The sequence below is a fragment of the Rhineura floridana genome, chromosome 6 (genome assembly GCF_030035675.1).
Source record: "Rhineura floridana isolate rRhiFlo1 chromosome 6, rRhiFlo1.hap2, whole genome shotgun sequence".
NCBI classification, from domain to species: domain Eukaryota; kingdom Metazoa; phylum Chordata; class Lepidosauria; order Squamata; family Rhineuridae; genus Rhineura; species Rhineura floridana.
In genome coordinates this window covers 1081558-1090482 of record NC_084485.1, presented here as the reverse complement: position 1 = coordinate 1090482, position 8925 = coordinate 1081558, and positions in this window count along the sequence as shown.

Sequence of the window (8925 nt, the reverse complement as noted above, 5' to 3'; positions counted from 1 at the left end):
CAGACGTGCCTCCTGCAGGACCAGGTCCCAGGTACCCAGCCAGCTGTGACTGATTCCCATCACCTGTCCCTCTTGGGAGGGATACATAAGCCGGCTGGCTGAGGTGGCCTGGGAGACCCAGTGCCTGCAGGAAGAAGAACATCGCCACCCAGGGAAGGAGAGCCTGCTGTTGCTGCTGCTGCTGGAACACCACCTCCACCACCCTTCCCAGTGGGACTGCTGCCTGGCAGACGTGCCTCCTGCAGGACCAGGTCCCAGGTACCCAGCCAGCTGTGACTGATTCCCATCACCTGTCCCTCTTGGGAGGGATACATAAGCCGGCTGGCTGAGGTGGCCTGGGAGACCCAGTGCCTGCAGGAAGAAGGAGAACATCGCCACCCAGGGAAGGAGAGCCTGCTGTTGCTGCTGCTGCTGGAACACCACCTCCACCACCCTTCCCAGTGGGACTGCTGCCTGGCAGACGTGCCTCCTGCAGGACCAGGTCCCAGGTACCCAGCCAGCTGTGACTGATTCCCATCACCTGTCCCTCTTGGGAGGGATACATAAGCCGGCTGGCTGAGGTGGCCTGGGAGACCCAGTGCCTGCAGGAAGAAGGAGAACATCGCCACCCAGGGAAGGAGAGCCTGCTGCTGGAACACCACCTCCACCACCCTTCCCAGTGGGACTGCTGCCTGGCAGACGTGCCTCCTGCAGGACCAGGTCCCAGGTACCCAGCCAGCTGTGACTGATTCCCATCACCTGTCCCTCTTGGGAGGGATACATAAGCCGGCTGGCTGAGGTGGCCTGGGAGACCCAGTGCCTGCAGGAAGAAGGAGAACATCGCCACCCAGGGAAGGAGAGCCTGCTGCTGGAACACCACCGCCACCACCCTTCCCAGTGGGACTGCTGCCTGGCAGACGTGCCTCCTGCAGGACCAGGTCCCAGGTACCCAGCCAGCTGTGACTGATTCCCATCACCTGTCCCTCTTGGGAGGGATACATAAGCCAGCTGGCTGAGGTGGCCTGGGAGACCCAGTGCCTGCAGGAAGAAGGAGAACATCGCCACCCAGGGAAGGAGAGCCTGCTGCTGGAACAGCACCTCCACCACCCTTCCCAGTGGGACTGCTGCCTGGCAGACGTGCCTCCTGCAGGACCAGGTCCCAGGTACCCAGCCAGCTGTGACTGATTCCCATCACCTGTCCCTCTTGGGAGGGATACATAAGCCGGCTGGCTGAGCTGGCCTGGGAGACCCAGTGCCTGCAGGAAGAAGGAGAACATCGCCACCCAGGGAAGGAGAGCCTGCTGTTGCTGCTGCTGCTGGAACACCACCTCCACCACCCTTCCCAGTGGGACTGCTGCCTGGCAGACGTGCCTCCTGCAGGACCAGGGCCCAGGTACCCAGCCAGCTGTGACTGATTCCCATCACCTGTCCCTCTTGGGAGGGATACATAAGCCGGCTGGCTGAGCTGGCCTGGGAGACCCAGTGCCTGCAGGAAGAAGGAGAACATCGCCACCCAGGGAAGGAGAGCCTGCTGTTGCTGCTGCTGCTGGAACACCACCTCCACCACCCTTCCCAGTGGGACTGCTGCCTGGCAGACGTGCCTCCTGCAGGACCAGGGCCCAGGTACCCAGCCAGCTGTGACTGATTCCCATCACCTGTCCCTCTTGGGAGGGATACATAAGCCGGCTGGCTGAGGCGGCCTGGGAGACCCAGTGCCTGCAGGAAGAAGGAGAACATCGCCACCCAGGGAAGGAGAGCCTGCTGCTGGAACACCACCTCCACCACCCTTCCCAGTGGGACTGCTGCCTGGCAGACGTGCCTCCTACAGGACCAGGTCCCAGGTACCCAGCCAGCTGTGACTGATTCCCATCACCTGTCCCTCTTGGGAGGGATACATAAGCCGGCTGGCTGAGGTGGCCTGGGAGACCCAGTGCCTGCAGGAAGAAGGAGAACATCGCCACCCAGGGAAGGAGAGCCTGCTGTTGCTGCTGCTGCTGGAACACCACCTCCACCACCCTTCCCAGTGGGACTGCTGCCTGGCAGACGTGCCTCCTGCAGGACCAGGTCCCAGGCACCCAGCCAGCTGTGACTGATTCCCATCACCTGTCCCTCTTTGGAGGGATACATAAGCCGGCTGGCTGAGGTGGCCTGGGAGACCCAGTGCCTGCAGGAAGAAGAGAACATCGCCACCCAGGGAAGGAGAGCCTGCTGTTGCTGCTGCTGCTGGAACACCACCTCCACCACCCTTCCCAGTGGGACTGCTGTCTGGCAGACGTGCCTCCTGCAGGACCAGGTCCCAGGCACCCAGCCACCTGTGACTGATTCCCATCACCTGTCCCTCTTGGGAGGGATACATAAGCCGGCTGGCTGAGGTGGCCTGGGAGACCCAGTGCCTGCAGGAAGAAGGAGAACATCGCCACCCAGGGAAGGAGAGCCTGCTGCTGGAACACCACCGCCACCACCCTTCCCAGTGGGACTGCTGCCTGGCAGACGTGCCTCCTGCAGGACCAGGTCCCAGGTACCCAGCCAGCTGTGATTGATTCCCATCACCTGTCCCTCTTGGGAGGGATACATAAGCCAGCTGGCTGAGGTGGCCTGGGAGACCCAGTGCCTGCAGGAAGAAGGAGAACATCGCCACCCAGGGAAGGAGAGCCTGCTGCTGGAACACCACCTCCACCACCCTTCCCAGTGGGACTGCTGCCTGGCAGACGTGCCTCCTGCAGAACCAGGTCCCAGGTACCCAGCCAGCTGTGACTGATTCCCATCACCTGTTCCTCTTGGGAGGGATACATAAGCCAGCTGGCTGAGGTGGCCTGGGAGACCCAGTGCCTGCAGGAAGAAGGAGAACATCGCCACCCAGGGAAGGAGAGCCTGCTGCTGGAACACCACCTCCACCACCCTTCCCAGTGGGACTGCTGCCTGGCAGACGTGCCTCCTGCAGGACCAGGTCCCAGGTACCCAGCCAGCTGTGACTGATTCCCATCACCTGTCCCTCTTGGGAGGGATACATAAGCCGGCTGGCTGAGCTGGCCTGGGAGACCCAGTGCCTGCAGGAAGAAGGAGAACATCGCCACCCAGGGAAGGAGAGCCTGCTGTTGCTGCTGCTGCTGGAACACCACCTCCACCACCCTTCCCAGTGGGACTGCTGCCTGGCAGACGTGCCTCCTGCAGGACCAGGGCCCAGGTACCCAGCCAGCTGTGACTGATTCCCATCACCTGTCCCTCTTGGGAGGGATACATAAGCCGGCTGGCTGAGGCGGCCTGGGAGACCCAGTGCCTGCAGGAAGAAGGAGAACATCGCCACCCAGGGAAGGAGAGCCTGCTGCTGGAACACCACCTCCACCACCCTTCCCAGTGGGACTGCTACCTGGCAGACGTGCCTCCTACAGGACCAGGTCCCAGGTACCCAGCCAGCTGTGACTGATTCCCATCACCTGTCCCTCTTGGGAGGGATACATAAGCCGGCTGGCTGAGGTGGCCTGGGAGACCCAGTGCCTGCAGGAAGAAGGAGAACATCGCCATCCAGGGAAGGAGAGCCTGCTGTTGCTGCTGCTGCTGGAACACCACCTCCACCACCCTTCCCAGTGGGACTGCTGCCTGGCAGACGTGCCTCCTGCAGGACCAGGTCCCAGGTACCCAGCCAGCTGTGACTGATTCCCATCACCTGTCCCTCTTGGGTGGGATACATAAGCCGGCTGGCTGAGGTGGCCTGGGAGACCCAGTGCCTGCAGGAAGAAGGAGAACATCGCCACCCAGGGAAGGAGAGCCTGCTGTTGCTGCTGCTGCTGGAACACCACCTCCACCACCCTTCCCAGTGGGACTGCTGCCTGGCAGACGTGCCTCCTGCAGGACCAGGTCCCAGGCACCCAGCCAGCTGTGACTGATTCCCATCACCTGTCCCTCTTTGGAGGGATACATAAGCCGGCTGGCTGAGGTGGCCTGGGAGACCCAGTGCCTGCAGGAAGAAGAGAACATCGCCACCCAGGGAAGGAGAGCCTGCTGTTGCTGCTGCTGCTGGAACACCACCTCCACCACCCTTCCCAGTGGGACTGCTGCCTGGCAGACGTGCCTCCTGCAGGACCAGGTCCCAGGCACCCAGCCAGCTGTGACTGATTCCCATCACCTGTCCCTCTTGGGAGGGATACATAAGCCGGCTGGCTGAGGTGGCCTGGGAGACCCAGTGCCTGCAGGAAGAAGGAGAACATCGCCACCCAGGGAAGGAGAGCCTGCTGCTGGAACACCACCGCCACCACCCTTCCCAGTGGGACTGCTGCCTGGCAGACGTGCCTCCTGCAGGACCAGGTCCCAGGTACCCAGCCAGCTGTGACTGATTCCCATCACCTGTCCCTCTTGGGAGGGATACATAAGCCACCTGGCTGAGGTGGCCTGGGAGACCCAGTGCCTGCAGGAAGAAGGAGAACATCGCCACCCAGGGAAGGAGAGCCTGCTGCTGGAACACCACCTCCACCACCCTTCCCAGTGGGACTGCTGCCTGGCAGACGTGCCTCCTGCAGGACCAGGTCCCAGGTACCCAGCCAGCTGTGACTGATTCCCATCACCTGTCCCTCTTGGGAGGGATACATAAGCCGGCTGGCTGAGCTGGCCTGGGAGACCCAGTGCCTGCAGGAAGAAGGAGAACATCGCCACCCAGGGAAGGAGAGCCTGCTGTTGCTGCTGCTGCTGGAACACCACCTCCACCACCCTTCCCAGTGGGACTGCTGCCTGGCAGACGTGCCTCCTGCAGGACCAGGGCCCAGGTACCCAGCCACCTGTGACTGATTCCCATCACCTGTCCCTCTTGGGAGGGATACATAAGCCGGCTGGCTGAGGCGGCCTGGGAGACCCAGTGCCTGCAGGAAGAAGGAGAACATCGCCACCCAGGGAAGGAGAGCCTGCTGCTGGAACACCACCTCCACCACCCTTCCCAGTGGGACTGCTGCCTGGCAGACGTGCCTCCTACAGGACCAGGTCCCAGGTACCCAGCCAGCTGTGACTGATTCCCATCACCTGTCCCTCTTGGGAGGGATACATAAGCCGGCTGGCTGAGGTGGCCTGGGAGACCCAGTGCCTGCAGGAAGAAGGAGAACATCGCCACCCAGGGAAGGAGAGCCTGCTGTTGCTGCTGCTGCTGGAACACCACCTCCACCACCCTTCCCAGTGGGACTGCTGCCTGGCAGACGTGCCTCCTGCAGGACCAGGTCCCAGGTACCCAGCCACCTGTGACTGATTCCCATCACCTGTCCCTCTTGGGAGGGATACATAAGCCGGCTGGCTGAGGTGGCCTGGGAGACCCAGTGCCTGCAGGAAGAAGGAGAACATCGCCACCCAGGGAAGGAGAGCCTGCTGTTGCTGTTGCTGCTGGAACACCACCTCCACCACCCTTCCCAGTTGGACTGCTGCCTGGCAGACGTGCCTCCTGCAGGACCAGGTCCCAGGTACCCAGCCAGCTGTGACTGATTCCCATCACCTGTCCCTCTTGGGAGGGATACATAAGCCGGCTGGCTCAGGTGGCCTGGGAGACCCAGTGCCTGCAGGAAGAAGGAGAACATCGCCACCCAGGGAAGGAGAGCCTGCTGTTGCTGCTGCTGCTGGAACACCACCTCCACCACCCTTCCCAGTGGGACTGCTGCCTGGCAGACATGCCTCCTGCAGGACCAGGTCCCAGGTACCCAGCCAGCTGTGACTGATTCCCATCACCTGTCCCTCTTCGGAGGGATACATAAGCCGGCTGGCTGAGGTGGCCTGGGAGACCCAGTGCCTGCAGGAAGAAGGAGAACATCGCCACCCAGGGAAGGAGAGCCTGCTGTTGCTGCTGCTGCTGGAACACCACCTCCACCACCCTTCCCAGTGGGACTGCTGCCTGGCAGACGTGCCTCCTGCAGGACCAGGTCCCAGGTACCCAGCCAGCTGTGACTGATTCCCATCACCTGTCCGTCTTGGGAGGGATACATAAGCCGGCTGGCTGAGGCGGCCTGGGAGACCCAGTGCCTGCAGGAAGAAGGAGAACATCGCCACCCAGGGAAGGAGAGCCTGCTGCTGGAACACCACCTCCACCACCCTTCCCAGTGGGACTGCTGCCTGGCAGACATGCTGTAGGACCAGGTCCCAGGTACCCAGCCAGCTGTGACTGATTCCCATCACCTGTCCCTCTTGGGAGGGATACATAAGCCAGCTGGCTGAGGTGGCCTGGGAGACCCAGTGCCTGCAGGAAGAAGGAGAACATCGCCACCCAGGGAAGGAGAGCCTGCTGCTGGAACACCACCTCCACCACCCTTCCCAGTGGGACTGCTGCCTGGCAGACGTGCCTCCTGCAGGACCAGGTCCCAGGTACCCAGCCAGCTGTGACTGATTCCCATCACCTGTCCCTCTTTGGAGGGATACATAAGCCGGCTGGCTGAGGTGGCCTGGGAGACCCAGTGCCTGCAGGAAGAAGGAGAACATCGCCACCCAGGGAAGGAGAGCCTGCTGTTGCTGCTGCTGCTGGAACACCACCTCCACCACCCTTCCCAGTGGGACTTCTGCCTGGCAGGCTGAGGTGGCCTGGGGTTTTGTGTTTTGTTTTGTTTTCTTTTGGCTACCATTGGTTTTAGCTATGGGGGTTCGGTTTCGTTTTATATTGTAGTTCTTGGGTTTTTATGTAGTTTGTATGTTGTATTTTACTTTATCTTGTACGCCGCCTAGAGCGGCCGCTTGTGCGGCCAGATAGGCGGCCTCGAAATAAAATTTTTTATTATTATTAGTATTATTTAGCCCAGATTGTAGCATCTGGGCCCCTTTTCAGGGCAAGCAGGTTCCCACATGTGCATTCACCTCGTGTTGACAGTAGCATCATCTGACAACTTGAATCAGGCCCTGCTGTGTATCCATTATGGAGGGGATAACAGAGGTGGCCCCACCCAGCCCAGGATCCTTCTTCTCCCGCGCCTCGGCGTAGCGCCCTCCTGCGCTCCACACGCAGATGCCCCAGAGTGCAGTCCCGGCAGCGCCTCCAGGCACGGCGTGCAAAGACTCTCCTGAAAGGCCCCAGACAACCCTGCGGCAGACTGGCCGGTGGTCTGCCTTGGCATACAGCAGGTTCCCTGGGAAGGCTTCCCCAGATCTGGGGGGAGATTTGGGGTATGGTACCCCTCTCCCGCTCCGCGCGGCCCACCCCGGCAGCTCCTGCACAAACACGGCCCCCTCGACGTCTGCCGCTCCTTCCCCAAGGGGAGGCCGCCGCGTAGCCAACGGGAGCAAGAAGCGCCCCGCGGAAGAGCCAGGCAAGCGGCGCGCTCGGCCGCCCCGTCTACCTGTCGCTGCCTTTCGGAAACCGCGCGCTAGACCTCCCCCCGACAAAGGAGGGCACCGCGGCCGGAGCAGCAGGCAGCTGTTAGTGGGGGGGGGAGGTGGTAGAGCGCGAGCAGCCCCCGCCCCGTCGCGCCTGCTGCTGCCTGGGGCAGCTTAAGGCGTCCCTTGGCTCCCGGCTCGCAGTCCCCGCTCCGGCGATTAAAAGAGTAACAAACCCGCTTCAGGTGGCTCGCTGCGCCCGTGGGAAGGTCGCACCGACCCCGACGCCTCTCGGGTCGGGAAGGCCGTCAAGCCCCGCTGCACCTCCACGGCCCCGCGGCTTCCACGCCCGCGCAAGGCTCTCGGCGCTTCCCGGAGGAGCGGCGCTCGGAATCCGCGCAGCCGCCGACGCAAGACCCAGCAGCAGGAGGCGCTGGGGGGGCCCGCACGCCCGTTTCCTGGGCTGGTGCCCGGCTCTCCCGTGCCTCCCCTTCCGGTGCAGGGGAGGCCCTGATGGGAGGAGAGAAGGCGGGGGGCCGGTGCAGCCCCGCTCTTCCTTGCGCGCTTCCCTTCTGGGGTGCTTTCCGCCGGTCGCAGGCGCGCCCCTCTCGGCCTCCGGAGACGTCGGAACGGAAAGGAAGCAAAGCGATCGGGGAGAGGAGTCACGCCCGTTCTCAGCCTAGGGCCGACCAACGCGCCACTGGCGCAGCCGCTCGAGAAAGACGCGGTCTGGCGGGGCAGAGGCTGCGCGGGGATTCTGCCCGTCCCGATGCTGTTACGTACATAGCGCCGTAGGGGCACAGACGGGCAAATGGCCCTGCGACACGCCCCCCCCCGCACTTCCACCCTGAAATCCGACACGGGAGAGGCAACAGGACTGAAAGCTCCAAGTCTGTGCGAGGACCTAAGCCGGAAGACCCCCTCTCTACATGTGAGCTCATGGGCGGGGTAAAAGCAGAACGACCTATGGGGCCTGGGGGACAGAGGGCATCGCTGCACAGGTCAAGAGAAAAGGAAGCTGCCGGATAATAAGCCCTGAAGGATCCTGTGCGGTGGGGACAGGGGCTCCAGCCCCCATCACCCTGGGCCTTGGGAAAGATGCAGGCCAGCATCACCTGCAGGAACTCGCGGCAGCAACGGCTTCTCTGGGGTTTTAAACAGGAGCCGTCTCCATACAAAGCAGACCTCAGCGGCTAACAGCGAATTGCACCAGCTTCAGCTGGTAAAACAGCTGCAGTGGACAGCCTGACCACTGTTGTCCATGTGCTCCAGGCTGGATTACTAGAATGCATTCTATGTGGGGCTGCCCTTGGGGTTTGTCCAGTGCAAAATGGGGCAGGGCATCGCCACCAAGTTACCCCACTGCTGAAAGAATTTGCACTGGCTGCTTGTTAGCTACTGGGCTAAGTTCAAGGTATATAAAGGTATTGGTATATAAAGCCCTATGCAGCTTGGGACCAGGATACCTGAAAGATCGGCTTACCCCTCCCAGTTGGTCACTGGGCTGTGCAGGTGAGGCTCTCCTGCAGACACCATCTCACTGGGAGATCCATTCTGCACAATATAGGAAGTGGACCTTTAGTGTGATGGCACCTACCCTTTGGAATGTCCTCCCCTTAAATATTAGACAGGTGCCATTTCTGTTATCTTTTCAGTGCCCGCAGAAGACCTTCCTCATTA